Source organism: Rhinatrema bivittatum, chromosome 2, assembly GCF_901001135.1.
Source record: "Rhinatrema bivittatum chromosome 2, aRhiBiv1.1, whole genome shotgun sequence".
In the NCBI taxonomy this organism is placed as follows: Eukaryota; Metazoa; Chordata; class Amphibia; order Gymnophiona; family Rhinatrematidae; genus Rhinatrema; species Rhinatrema bivittatum.
In genome coordinates, this window is record NC_042616.1 from 121,159,223 (window position 1) to 121,174,972 (window position 15,750).

Consider the following 15,750-nt stretch of genomic DNA (forward strand, 5'->3'; position numbering starts at 1 on the left):
CTCTGCTTTAATTAAGAAAGCTATTGCTGGCAGGTTTAATAACTCTGAAGTCAATGATCAGCTGGTGCCCATACTAATCAGCATCCACTCACTACTGTACAGCTCTTTAACCCGTGAGTATGACCCAACATGTAGAAAGTCATTAACATAAAAGCATGATGAGAGCTAACTCTGTCATTATCGAGCAGTGTTAGACCAGGGCAGGTAAAATGAGAATCCATGCTGAATGAGAAGGGAGTGAATAGTAAATTGACAGAATGGAGGGGTGAATTAATTTTGCTGCTGCTGTTTTTTTGTTTACTCTAGTGAAGTTGATAAGAGTGAAAGAAATGTATTGAAACTGAATACATTTATTCAGAAAGTATAATGGTGGAAGAGATTTACCATAGAGCAGACAGAGCCTAAGCAATCATTAGAATTTTTTTTTATTTTTTAAGGAAGATAGTCTTTTATAAAAGAATATTTTTAGAGCTACTTCACCTTCTTGGATCCAGGACCCTTAGAAATTGTTCTCAGAAATGAGTCGGTTGGGCATTTTCTCTTGTCTGGCGGCTGTTCAGGTTCTCGTGCTTTAGGTATTAAAGTGCATAAAAATCTAAATCCGGATACATTTAAAATTTCTGGTAGGCTGCAGTATGTTTTCTTGCTTTTTAATTTTCACTTTCTTTGGTCTCTCTCCACATTTGGGAAATTCTTATAGAAAACTCATACATTTGTTTTCCTTTTTTTTTTTTTTTTTTAAATTGTCCTTTTTTTGTTAGTGGATGAAACATAATGTAGTGTGTTCTTTTTTTCCCCCCAGTGGTTAATATGAATGTATTTAGAATTTGCTTATAAAAAGTGAATGAAAAAGAGCATATTCAAACTTAAGACTTTTTTGGCGGGGTTGGATATTGATAATGATTTTAGTCTTTCAGTGCTCATCATTCTGTAAATATTTCTAAAACTGTTTTGCCTTATCCTCCCTTTTTCCACTCCCTAATCTGTTTCATTTTCAGAGTATTACATTTTTTCAGCTGAGGTCATCCTGGGCCAGCCACTATTTCTCATCATTAGCAATATACTAAAAAAAAAAAAAAAAGAAGAAGAAGAAATGGTCTAGCCACAAACCTCATGCAGTGGTGGGAGGAGTTAAATGTCAGTCTGTTACTTTTGGCAGTGGAGCTGGTAGTGTTGGCCACAGTCACAGACACAGCTTGTAAAATGATCCTGATTACTGGCCCAGAGTACCTCTGAGGTCAGAGATGTAAGACATTAGCTTTAAAGCATGTTTTTGGTGTGGGCCAAGTGACTGTAATTTCCTGCCTCCAGGATTCAATATCAGGCACAGAGGGAATCGATGTTTTACATGGCAATAACAATTCAATAGCAAACGCATCAGCACATTTTACTTATTTCAAGTGTGTTGGCAAGAGGGGTGATACAGTGCCGTATATGGTCAAAAAAGTGGTTTTCTTGCAAACAGGAATGAGTTTGCATCTTAGCATTCCAGTTTTCCTTTTAGAGTTGGTGCTTCACATTTTGGTATGTTTTTACCGGTACTTTTTTGTCACACTGTACAGATGGATATTTTAATGAATTTCCCCCTGGTTATGTCCTATTTTTTGTTGTCTATATATATAGACAGTATATATAATTTTAATTGCCCTACAGGGCTCTCTCGACTGTCAGTCACAATTTGCTATATGGTACATCAAAATCATCTTTTCTTTGGCTCAGAGAGAGTAACAGCCAGTGAAAGTAGAAGCAGACCAGCCCCCCACAGAGCTGGGTGGGCCTATGCCAGTGTTTGACTGTCCCCAAAGCTCCATAGTGCAATTTAGCCAATTTGCCAATATGAATTAAATAATAAACTTTGACAGCTTTACTAGACAGCCTTCTGGTGTCGTGCCAAAAAAATTGTCTTAAATAACGATACAGCAACAAGAAATACATTTAAAAAAAAGAGGCTAAAAAACAAACATGATATATGAAGTGCCTCTTGTAAATAATGTCAAGTTTAAAATAAAAGTTCACATCATGTTGGCAATCTGTTCAGGCGTGATTTATGCTCCTGTTACATGGCCATCTGCCCATGAAAATAAAAGGGAAAATGCTTCCACTATTCAAATGTTTAACATTTTATTTTTGCACTTGTTCTATTTTACTAATAGCTTATCCATCTTAGTTCTTCAAAGTTTTGCTTTCTTTTTGTGCTGGATTTTGTTGAATTTTGGGGGGGCTGGGAATGGCTATGATTTCAGCAGGTTCTGCTTTTCCTAATCTTGTGCAGGCATGAAAGCTTTACTTACATGCAGGAGACCTTTATGCTTTGCTTTCTCAGCCTTTCCTGCTGAAAGTATTTAAACAGTCCTCCCTCCGGAGCAATTACTCTTGGTCAGTGCATGTGAGGTCAGAGGCCACGGGGTAAAATGGAGGGCTTTATCTCTCCCCAAGGTCATTAATTCCATGTGATTCCTCCTTCATTGGAGGGGAAGAAGGCCTGCAAATAATTTTAACTCTCACGCTACTAAAGTAGGAACTTTTTTTTAACTGAAAAGTTATACATATGTAAATATTTTTAAACCAATGCAAAATATTACTGGAAAACTAAAACAACTGCATTTTCTCACCGGGCACTTTTGAGATGCTTCACTGAAGAGAAAAGCTAAAAAAAAAAAAAAATTTGAAAAAAATCCACTTTAAATGTGAATGGAGATCGCTATGAAGATAAACAGTGAGCATGAGACCCGACCCCTTGTGATGTCATCCAGCCCAGCGTCGAGCCGGTAAACGGCACCATTCCACCTGGCATTGCGCGACAAAGGGGTACTCCCCTTTGTGCACCCCTTCGTGCAACCCTTGGTGCTAACTTTTTTTGGGGTTTTTTTTTTCTTTTTAACTTCTATGTTTCTTCCACTCTTGTTTACCTTTCTCTTTTTTCATAGTTGTTGTCCCTTGTTAACAATTTTCATTGTTATTAATGTTAAATGTATTTGAGAAAGGTAACTTTTTTCCTGCATCTCCTGTTTTAATGTAAACAGGTATGATTTATATATTATACAAGAATGTCGGTATATAAAAATTAAAAATAAATAATAAATAAATTTGTTTATAGCTTACCTTTGTGGGGCATATAGTTTGTTTCATGAATACAGTTATATCTTTACTTTCTTTTTTTAAATTAGAAAACAGCATGAGATAATTCGGTCCAATATTTTAAGAGTTAAAGGATTTAGGCCTAGAAATCTACCAAAAACATTTTGCTGTGAAGATTCTGATCTGCTTAATGTCGTGATGGCTACTCTACCCAAACGGGAACTTTTCATTTCTCTGCAAAATAGGTTTTGTGGTGGTTTTATATTTTCTTTTACTGTAATCTACTTGCAGCATCAATTCATTCTTCAGTTAATAGAACCGGAACCTGTGAAATTGCAAATTATTTCTAGCACGGCCATTCTTTATTTTCCAATATGTAAGAATTATGAAAAGGGGCAATATGACATTGTGTATGTACCAATAAGTTGCTTTAACAAGGACCTATTTTTCTGGAAGAAAATCAAGGCATTTCAGAATTCATGTGTGTGAATACAGATATATATATATAGAGAGAGAGAGAACGAACAAACTTGTTATGGATATTTGGTGGAGCAAGTCTCCCCCTGAATATCCCCAGCTAAAGTTATCAGGATAGACATACTCGGATATATTATAAATAATATAACTGGTTAGGTTTAAAGTTACCTGGGTATATGTACTTGAATAACTTTTACCTTACCCGGCTATATTTGGAATAGAGCTGGTTAAGTAGCAAAAAACAAAAATAATACTTCTGGTCCGGAAGGCCTTTTCATCCATCTCACAAAATCACTGAAAATGGGCATAGTTTTAGATTCCCCTTTAAGCCAAACAACAAATTGCAGGTCATATCGAGCCAGGGAACCTGACCGCTCCCTCCCCCCCCCCCCCCCCAAATTTGCAAAATATATGCAGGCTCCAGACTCCCTCTTAAAATCTACTCTCCCCTCTCCCACCCACAACCCAACCCAACCCTCCCACACCAGGGCTTTTGGGGGTTCTAGGTGGCGCGGGAGGATTTGAGTTGGGAGTTGCATGGGAAGGAGAGTAGGGCTTGGGAGCGTGTAGCCCACTTGTGTTATGCAAATTTGGGAGACTAAAAATGGTGGTCACTGTTTGGGTTGAATGTAATAAACTGAGCAGAACCCGTCGTGGGTTTTTGCATGGTTAATTACGCATGATACGTAATCTTATGTGTGTACGTAATAACGCATTTAGCGTGGAAAAAATGCACACACATACCCATACAGCAACCCGCAGCAGGTTTTGCATGAGTGGATGCAAATGGCATGTAAAGGAGGTAATTGTCTATTCACTGGCTATGCAGGGAGCCGTGTTAGCAGGGAGATAAGTTAGTGCGGGCTTTTTAGCACCTGGGTCAGGGAAAGAGTTAGGTTAAAGCGCTGCTGTTGCTGGCAGTGTCGGAACAATCTGTAGGCCTCAGAGATTACTGGTCCGTCCATCCTGGCTCCTCCTTTCTCCTGACGGGGCTGATCCATGCCGAGCGGCCCCAGGCACCTGGCGAGGAAAAGGCTACACAGGCACACAAGCACACTAACGCCAGCAATGGAGTAAAAGGACCGGTAGGAGCTAAAACAATTTATATTTTAATTATGTGGGTCTGATGTAATCAATAGTAAGTTAGAAACACCCCTCACGAGTCTGCAACATTTTTTCAATTATGCCTGTTTTAGTGTGGGTTTTTCCTGTGGCTTTCTGCATCGGGGCTTCTATGCAGGTATTAGTGTGTGCGTTTTGTCTTGTGCGTGTTTTTTTTTGCACAAATCTAATTTGCATGCTGTTCCCTTATTACGTTCCGTGGAGCTGCCTGCTTTTTGCCGTGCGCACTAAAAAAAACAATGTGCACAGAAAATTTGCGCCGATTTCAGCATGGATCTTATTGCATTGGTCCTGTAGTGTGCGGAGAGCAGTTTTGGGTAGTAGCAGCATAATACTGCTGCACATTATGCTATACGGTAGTATCTTAATTGATTATGCTCACTATGGGTAATGTTAAGTGTCATTGCATTTAGACTGGCTAGTGAGCCATTGGTGTCTTTCTAAGTATGTGGATTCACCCTTACTGTTGCATGCTTCGGATGAGATGAATGGAACCTCTTGAACTGTACATTTGTACACTCAATAAAGTAAACAGATTGTAGAATGAAGCCATAGATGCTTTAATCTCCAGCACCAGTTCTGAATGACTTTGCCTGGGGAGAAGCTACATAGACTCGGGAGATGTTAGCATGCTGCCTGTTTGGCCAGTCATGAGTTTTAAGTGCTGTAATGAAATAATAGTGCCAGATTGGAATGTTGAGGGCATCTGATCACAAGAAACAAAATGCTTGCTGATTTTTTTTATTTTTTTTTTAGCAGCTCAGTAGAATCAAGATTGCCATCTCTAGTGTATTATCTATCAGCAAGTGATTTGGATGTGAATAAGTTGGCAGAGCTACCTAAATCTTCGTAGACTTTTAACTGCCAAATCCTGCAGTCGTATTAAGTATCATAAGAAGCTGGCTAGAAACTCAATAATGAGTTTCTTTTGCAAGAACTTCATTCTTTTAGGCGCATCGTTTCAATTTTTTGATAAATTGCTATTCCATTGAATTAAGAGTAAAGTTAAACATTTTAACATTAGTACATCGGGGTCTATAAGGGGAGTGTCCTACTTAATTGAAAAAACTCCTATCAATGTATTGCCCACTACGTTCTACCATCCCACAGTTACTGGCTATTCCTGGCGCAAAAGCAGCACAGATGCAGTGGACGAGTGGCTGAGCCTCTTCCCACGTTGCACTGACACTCTGCAGCTCTCTCCCATTGGACCTGCATTTAGTTCATGATTATAAATGTTTTAGAAAAGTGCTAAAGGCACATCTGTTTAAGGATGCTTTTATAATCCTCTTCGAACAGAGTCTGCTAATGAATGTGGAATATGTAGTTGTAAATAAATTTTTTCAATCCTAGAAAAATGTTTGTTTGTTAGGTTTTGCTGTATTTTCTAAGTTGGTTTTTTTTTTCTGATGCCCTTATTTGACCCCAAATTGATTATTATTTTTATTTTTTTGCCTCTAATACTGCCTATTTAGGCAGCCTCAGTCAGCCTTTTTCGCTGACATTTGATTTTGCATGGGCTGTTTTCCCTGCAATGGCTGAAATGTAGTCCAGCAGCTTCAGATGTTGTCCTTGCTGACATTTCAAGGTATCCGATGCTGATATCAGAAAATGTGCATATGCTGTCTTGGACAGTGTTTCTCAAACAATGTGCCTTCAAACCTGATCAGTGTGCCATGGAAAAGTCACAACTGACTGATGCTTAGATCCAGGCAAGCACCTGCTCCCAGCACTTTGCAGAAGCAAAAAAAAAAAAACAAAAAACACCAGTAGTGGCTCTTAAATTTGTTAAAACTCCTTTCTGAGAACATGTGTAATCATACATGCCTCCTCTTCATAGCTGCAGCATGAACCTTGGAGAGTGGTAATTAATGGACAGGTTGCAGGGCATAGATAGCTGGGACCCACTTTGTGCTGCACACTGCACCACCTCATCTTCATAGTCTGAGTCCATCAAACCTCTGGTTTATCCCCAGGCTGTGTGAGATGGGGAGCACGTGCACTGAACACTAGATGCGGCTCATTTTGAGTGTTGGGAGTAACAGCAGGGAAGGAGCAGTAGCAGCAGCATACAGCAGCCATGGTAACTAAGCCAGCCGCCTTTACCACACTAACTTCTCCCCTCTCCTGTAATTGTACACAGCGAGACCTGGTGCACAGTCATGGGTTCAGGTATGTCTTCACTTCTTCTCTCCCTTTATTTTTAAATTTGGAAGAAAGACTGTGTTAGGATTAGTGGGTGTGTGGGCCCTGGGTCGAGGTGAGAGATGGTACCGCCCACGGGGAGGATCCCCGTGAGCCTCACCGTCGGGAGGCGAGGTCTCAGCTGACATCAGACACAGTTCAAGCCAAGATTCTTTATTAAAGAGAGAGAGCAGCACTAGAAGGACTAGGGGGCATTCCATGAAGTTAGCAAGTAGCACATTTAAGACTAATCGGAGAAAATTCTTTTTCACTCAACGCACAATAAAGCTCTGGAATTTGTTGCCAGAGGATGTGGTTAGTGCAATTAGTGTAGCTGGGTTCAAAAAAGGTTTGGATAAGTTCTTGGAGGAGAAGTCCATTAATGGCTATTAATCAATTTTACTTAGGGAATAGCCACTGCTATTAATTGCATCAGTAGCATGGGATCTTCTTAGTGTTTGGGTAATTGCCAGGTTCTTGTGGCCTGGTTTTGGCCTCTGTTGGAAACAGGGTGCTGGGCTTGATGTACCCGGGGGGGGGGGAGGGGGGTGCCAGAGAAAGTCTCTCAGACACTAGTCAGTGGAATGGGGAATACCCAAGGAGGATACCTCAGAATAGATGGTAATGGTCCGCAGAGTGGGGTACACTGATGTAGTGGTGGTAATGGTCCGCCAAGCGGGGTACACTGATGAAGTCCTCTGTAGAGATGGTAATGGTCCGCAGAGTGGGGTACACCAGAGAGATCCTCAGTAGGTATGCTAATAGTCTGCAGAGCGGGGTACACCGGAGAGGTCCTCAGTAAAGAAGGTAAAGGTCCGCAGAGCGGAGTACTCATGGCTGGAGTAGCGGTGGTTCCAGAGAAACCCTGGGGAACAGGGAAGGCAGAAGTCCAAGGCATTAGACCCTCCGAGGAGCGGATAGCCAGAGACGAAGGAGAGGCCCACGAGGAGAGGGTCCCTGGATGTTTCACGCCAATGAAGTAGAAGCTGGAACGAAGGGTCCTTCAGTGAGCAAAGTGGAATTAGCAAGAGGGAACCCGTTGCCAAGTCGTAGGTAGGCAGGGCCAGCCGGCTTAAATGTGCAGGAGGATTGCGTCATCCGGAGGGGATGCCCCCGAGGTTCCCGCCATGATGTGCTTAAGATTGGCCCATGTACGCGCACCTAAGTGATTCCGAAGGCAAGATGGCGGTTGGCGGCGTCTGTGCTGCCCTGGAAGCCTGGAAGTGGTATGCAGGCCGGCGATGGCTGGCTGAGGCCGCAAGTCTTCCCAATGGAGTCGGGGATGTGAAGAAAGAGGTGAGCAACAGCTGTCACAGCCGTCTGCGTCCGACGGGCATAACAGACTGATGGGGCTTTCAATGCTTTCTTAGCTCTTCTTTTGGTCATGTGAGTCCTCTCCATGTCCAAATTGCCTGTTCTGTGTAGCTCGATGGGCTACATAACATTTAATGTAGGTGTGCCTTGGGGGTGAAAAGGTTGGGAAAAACTGGTCTAGGGCTATGGTACAATATCCATAGCTGTGGCATCTACTCAAATGAATCATCCAGACAGGATTCATAGTCTCTTGAAGTATGGAGGGGGGAGGGAGGTCATCAATAGGGACAACTCTTGCTTTTTTGGATATAGAGCCCATAATACAGGGCTCTGAAAGCAGTGTCAGGACTGCTATTACAATGACCAGGTTAGGAAGAGTGGGAGGTTTAATTAAAATATGAGAACAAATTCCCAGGTAGTAGTGAATGAAATGTCTTGGCATCAGGATCCCAGCACTAGTTTTGATTGTACTGAAAAAAAAAAGGAGGAGAAAGGAACTACTAGCTCCACCCTACCCCCAATAAAAACAAACAAAAAAAAAACTTACCCAGGACCATCAAATTTCAAAGACCAAGATTAATGAACATTATCTCTGCCATGTCAAATTCCGGTGTATCTGTATTGGCACCATAGATATTGGCATGAAAGAACTCAGGAGCTGCACAAATTGCTGGCAGTGCACTGATTCCAAGAGAGCCTTACTTTTCCTCAATGTCAAAATATAATCACATGCCCAGAAGCAAGGAACCTTCCCACTCTAACTGCTTTGCACCCAAGAAGGGATCCTTGGAGTTATGCTCAGGCCAGAGTAGAGTTGGCACTGTACATTGAACGAATGCATCAAAGTTGTCACACTATTCTCCTTCAGTGTAGGCATCTGACAGCAGCTGCCTCCCTCCCAAGTGACTGTGTCAAGAGATGATGTCATCCTCCCGAACTGAGACTCAGCAGCATCATTCTTCAGGGTGTAGACAGCCGCCATTGGTACTTCTCCTTTGATTACTCAGGAGGATGTGTCCGCTTAAACTCAGTCTTGGCTTCAGCCATCTTCAAGAGGGAAATGGACAGAAGGATCCTCGAGACCCTCAGTCAGCACCTCAGCACCACCTTTAATGAAAATTGAATTGGTCCTCAAAGCTTTCACCTTACAACCAAGCAGTTTGATGTGGAGACTCAACATCAATGCTGTGTGCAGCAAATTGAAGTTGGTTAGCTTTGGAAAAGGAAGCCTCTCCTGTTATCTGGCTTCATTCAACCCTAATGCCCAGAGAGTCAGGAAGCTTACTGAGCCTATGATTCTGAGGAGTTCTGGAGTACATGTTTATTTTTATTTATTTAATAACAATTATTTAATTGCTTTCCAGATTAAAAAACATCCAAGCAATGTAGATAAAATAACATAAAATCACAACCACACATATATAATACAATATATATATATATATATATATCCTTCACATTGGACAAACCACCTAAATATTATACCCCAGACCATATCCTGCTACCTACCCAACTTCACCACCCACTATTTTTGGGACATTAGCCATGTTTTTAATCCTTTATCAGATTTTATCAGGTCACTTTCCTCCCTTAAGTGGACTGGCAGCTCATTCCAAAGTTTAGGAATTACTGCCGAAAGAGCCCAGTTTTATAAGCACATATGTCTCTAAGCTTTCACTGATGGTAACTGGAGCTGACCTCTATGGTTTACTCTTAAATTACTTCAAATGATCTCTAAGATAAGGTAGACATACCCTTTTCAATACCTTAAATACCAATACTATTGTTTTAAACTTCCATTGCAATGAGATGGCAACCAGTTCAACAGCATAAGTAATGGACCAACTGAAGAACACCATGAGCTATCTGTAATCAACCACGCTGTGGAATTTTGTATGATTTGAAATTTTCTGGTTACTTTAATTGGCAGCCCCAGATGTAAAGCATTGCAATAATCAATCTGAGACATGATTAAAGCTGTCACCTTTTTCAGATCATTAAGGTCCAAAAATAGTTTGTTGTGTAATCTCAAGTTCAGATAGGCATTTCCTACAACCTGACAATTAACTGCTTCTCTAAAGTTAGAAAGGGTCCAGTCTCGCTCCCAACAATTTAACCTCATACATAGGTATCAAATGTAAAGCACTCACTACTGGAAAATTCTGACTAGAGTCCAAAACTAACCCATTCCTTTTTAACCAATCTCCCACTTTCTGTAAAGAGGCATTAGATCACTGGACTGCATCCACACTGTCCTTATCCAATGGCACCACAATCTGTATAACATTTGCATAAATTTAAAAAAAAAAGTAAAATCAAACAAATGGATGATGCTACCAAAAATATTAAATAAAATAGTTTGAGTTCTAACCTGTAAAAAAGTTGAAATCCACTTAAATACCTGATCTTCTAGTCCAAATTCCAAACAAAGAGTAAGCAATATAGAATAATCAACCAAATCAAAGGCACTAGATAAATCTAGCATAATTAAAAATACTGGCTCCCCTACATCTAATCAAGACAAAACCTTGTCAAACAAGGACACCATCACTGTCTCTGTACTGCAGCCTCTTTGAACTCTGTCTGACCCACATCCAGCATATCATGTTCATCCAGAAACTCAGTAATTTGCCTAGTGACCTCCTCCTCAAACACTTTAGCCACAAAAGGTAAATTAGAGACTGGTCTGTAATTGCTACAGTTCATAGGCTCCAGCTTACTGTTCTTCAAAATAGGAGTTGCAACAGCTTTTTTCAAAATGAAGGGTCTTTACTATCTAATAATAGAGATGCATTCACCAACTTAAGCAAATCCTCATCAGGAATTTCTTGTTGCCCCCCGCCCCCCATCCTATTAACAATCTGATTTTCATCATAAAAAACCTTCTCACCCTAGTTAAACTCTGTCAACCCCTCCATATCTAGGGTAGCTTTCAATTTCTGTATTTTCTCCAAGAAAAATGTGGCTAACATCTGACAAATTATTATAATTAATTGAAGTATCTACTCCTTACCTTAATAAGGAATGTAAAACCTTAAATTAGATTCTAGGATTATTATCAGCCTTCTTAACAACACCCAAATAGTATTTCTGTGGCGTGGTTCAGCTAGTCCGACGAATGAACCAGCTGGGTCCATGCCAACAGCAGGTAGACACACTCAAGCTGGGACTAAAGCTAGTCTTCACCTATATCAGCCTCTTCCCCAACAGGTTGAGCCCTTGACTTCTGAGGCTGCAGGACTTAGGTGAGAGTCCAACAACGGAGTGGTTAGTCAGATTCGGTCACAGCAGATGGTCAGGGCCAGTGGCAGACAGGTAGTATCGGAATACGGGCAGAGATCAGGGCAGGCAGCAATTAGGCAGAGTCTATATCCGGGCAGGGGTCAAGACAGGCGGCAACCAGGAAGAATCAGAATCTGGGCAGAAAGGGGTAAGTAGCAATCAGTCAGAGGTCAAGCACAAGAGAACAATCAGAGAGGCAGGAGACAAGGGGAGGACAAGAACAAGGCAGGAGACAAGGGGAGGACTGGAACCAGGCAGGAGCAAGATGGGAACACCAGGGGACCTATTGCTGAGGCACCAGTATGCAGGAGAGCTGGGGTTTAAATACCCAGCCGGCTGTGACATCATCTTTGAGCACTGTGGCCAGGTTCCCTCAGTGGGCCCCTTAAGAATTTGGGGAGGTACACGTGTGTGCCTAGGAAGGCAGCATGGCGTCAGCGGCATCCCAACATGAAGGATGTTGGTGCATCAGGGTTGAGAGAGGCCAGCCATGGCTCAGCCCTGTGATCGGCCAAACATTATAATTTCTTCTTAACCTGCAATATCAATTTAAAACACTTGGTGGCTGCTCTCCTCCATTTCATCCTTTCCTCAATTTCACCTGATTTTCTCCAGCGACAACCATACATTGCAATCCCTGCTTATGTTCTACTAACTCAAAAGAAAAGCAAGGAAATATTGACTGCTTATTCTATTTAACCTTCCCTCTTTTAATTCCATAAGATTCCACCATATTCTCTTTAGTTATATCATCCTGATTTCCCTCTTCCCAAATTCAGGCCCCTACTACCTCACCAAATTTCTCATATCAACCCTCAAACAGTGAGGTATAACTACCATGGATTTCTTACAATCTTTGCTCCCTGTAGAATTTCTAAAGCAAATTTCTACCCCAAAATGGTCTGACCAAACACATTTTTCAACTCCTAGAAATTCTAATTTCCATTCCTGCATGCCAATTCTGATCCAGTCACTAAACCCAATGTATGGCCTCCTTATGTGTTCAACTCCAGACTGCCTGAACTAAATATCCTATTGCTAAGGAAGTAAGTAACTGTTTTACCTTAGAGCAGGAGGCCGAGTCCAACTGTGAGTTAAAGTCCCCCATAACTAAAAAGTAAGGATATTTCATAGCCTGCGCCAATATTATTTCAATAATCTGATAAAAAGATTGAGAAACTTCTGGGGGGAGGGGTAATACCATAATGAAATAATAGCCACCTTATATTAAGTTATTCCTAAAGTGCTCTCACAACTTGGAACCTCCTCCATAAAAGTTCTCATAAAAGGCAGTACTTCTTTATAAATAATAGCTACCCCACCCTATCTTTTATTCAGTCTATTATTCAAAGCAGTCTTATAGGCCCTAGGACAAATTTGCTAAATTGCTGAAGCCTAAGAATTACTAATCCAAGTTTCCTTAATGAATAATACATCAACATTACTAGAGACAATTAAGTCATGGATATACATTCAATGCTTCTGAATGGAATGTGTTGCGATCCTGGTCACTGCCTCAGTGACCGGGCTTTTACCTGCTCCTAAAGCGCAGCAGTCCCTCGGGTCTCGGGTCTCTCAAACCCGCAAGAATCAACGTTGTTTTAGCCGGCAGGATCGATGCAAGGACACGCCCCCTGATGACATCAGAGGCTGGTAGGAGGGACACGCCCCCTGATGACATCAGAGGCTGGTAGGAGTTTTAAAACAAGTTCCAGGAACTGTACGTTGCCTTGCAACAAGAATCTTTGACTGAATAGCTTGTTGCCGTTTGTCGTCTGGTTTCTGACCTTTGCTGTCTGTCATCAGATTTCTGCCTGCCTGCCTGCTTGGTTCTGATTACTGCCTGATATCTGGGTCTTGAGTTCCTGCTAGTCATTTTGATTCTTCATCTGTCTGATTGCTATCTGTTCCCACTCCGGTCCGTGACTCCATCTTCAGCCTGCTTGCCTCCTGTCCTGACTCCGGTTCGTATTCCTGACTGGGTTCTTGTTTTTTTTTCGCCTAAGTCCCAGCGGCCCGGGTCCCTACGGGCTCCTCCTGGGGGGACCTCGGGCTTCCAGGGTGAAGACTCCTAAGTCCTGGCGATCCGGGCTCCCACAGCTCCTCTGGAGGGGTCGCAGGATTCCAGGTGAAGCCCATCCGCCCAGTGTGATTCTGCCTCCCGGCCGTTTCTCCGAGTCGGTCGGCCTAAGGATCCACTTCTGGATTTGGACAGTCACAACAGAATGTGCATTAATTAAAAATAGTTTTAACTCCCCATCCCCCTTACCTACTAATGCTCACTGCCCCCCCCCCCCCCCAGGATTCCTCACTCTTTCCGGAGATGTCAAAACTCTGCCCTCCCTCTTTATCACCCCACCTTTAATTTCCTTTAAATCCTAGCATATCTCCTTTTTCCCACAGTTACCGAAATGACTTCATAAAACAGCCAAAATTTCAATACTATCTCAACGATCTCTTCATAATCTCCCAAAGAGGCTCCCTAAGTGGTAACCCTCTTAGTCGTGCCTCTTTAGCTTGGTGCTGCTCGTTGTGATGATTATGAAGCCCTAGGAGATGACGTAGCTAAATAGTTGGAGTCACACATCAGAGAGAGAGTTTAGGGAGGGGGGGTGGAGAGTGGCTTCCAATCTTGAGGTTAACTATGGCGCTCAGCTAGCAGAAATCGGCCTCTGGAAAGGAACATTCTCGTGACATTTCCTCAGATCATCCCCTCCAAAGACCAGAAATAATTTCCTTTCCCCACCCCAAGGATCTTTTCTTTCCTATTTTTTGCAAACAGTGCCTGAATCCATTCCATTAAATACAGAGATCAAATGTATCATCAGTACATGCTAGAGATATAAAGTTCCTGGATAGAATAAATTATATTTTTATGGAGCAATTTGTTCAGGAACGGACAAGAGAGGGAGCAATTTTAGATCTAATTCTCAGTGGAGCACAGGATTTGGTGAGAGAGGTAACGGTGGTGGGGGCCGCTTGTCAATAGTGATCATAATATAATAAAATTTGAATTAATGATTGGAAGGGGGACAGTAAGCAAATCCACAGCTCTCATGCTAAACTTTCAAAAGGGAAATTTTGATAAAATTAGAAAAAAGTTAGAAAAAAACTGAAAGGAGCAGCTACAAAGGTAAAAAGTGTGCAAGAGGGCGTAGTCATTGTTAAAAAATACCATCCTAGAAGCACAGTCCATATGTATTCCACACATTAAGAAAGCTGGAAAGAAGGCAAAACAATTACCGGCATGGTTAAAAGGGAGGTGAGAGAAGCTATTTTAGCCAAAAAATCTTCATTCAAACATTGGAAAAAGGATCCAACAGAAGAAAATAGGATAATGCATAAGAGTTGGCAAGTTAAATGTAAGACATTGATAAGACAGGCTAAGAGAGAATTTGAAAAGAAGTTGGCCGAGGAGGCAAAAACTCACAGTAAAAACTTTTTAAAATATATCCAAAGCAGAAAGCCTGTGAGGGAGTCAGTTGGACTGTTATATGATCAAGGGGTTAAAGGGGCACTTAGAGAACATAAGGCCATCGCGGAACGATTAAATGATTTCTTTGCTTAGGTGTTTACTGAAGAGGATGTTGGGGAGGTCCCCGTACTGGAGAAGGTTTTCATGGGTAATGATTCAGATGGACTGAACCAAATCACGGTGAACCTAGAAGATGTGATAGGCCTGATTGACAAATTGAAGAGTAGAAAATCACCTGGACTGGATGGCATACACCCCAGAGTTCTGAAGGAACTAAAAAATGGTCTCCGCATCTCCAAAAAGATATAGTTGCGATGGAGAAGGTACAGAGAAAGGCAACCAAAATGATAAGGGGAATGAAACAGTTCCCCTATGTGGAAAGACTAAAGAGGTTAGGACTTTTCAGCTTGGAGAAGAGACGGCTGAGGGGGGGATATGATAGAGGTGTTTAAAGTCATGAGGGGACTAGAACGGGTTAATGTGAATCAGTTATTTACTCTTTTAGAGAATAGAAAGACTAGGGGACACTCCATGAAGTTTGCATGTGGCACATTTAAAACTAATCGGAGAAAGTTCTTTTTCACTCAACGCACAATTAAACTCTGGAATTTGTTGCCAGAGGATGTGGTTAGTGCAGTTAGTATAGCTGTGTTTAAAAAAGGATTGGATAAGTTCTTGGAGGAGAAGTCCATTACCTGCTATTAATTAAGTTGACTTAGAAAATAGCCACTGCTATTACTAGCAACAGTAACATGGACTTAGTTTTTGGGTACTTGCCAGGTTCTTATGGCCTGGATTGGCCACTGTTGGAAACAGGA

At 41.7% G+C, this 15,750-nt stretch overlaps 1 protein-coding gene across 1 annotated transcript in view; it reads left to right on the forward strand.

Moving 5' to 3' along the window:
* PARD3 (par-3 family cell polarity regulator) overlaps nt 1–15,750 on the forward strand; it is a 1,467,145-nt gene that overhangs the window by 951,862 nt on the left and 499,533 nt on the right.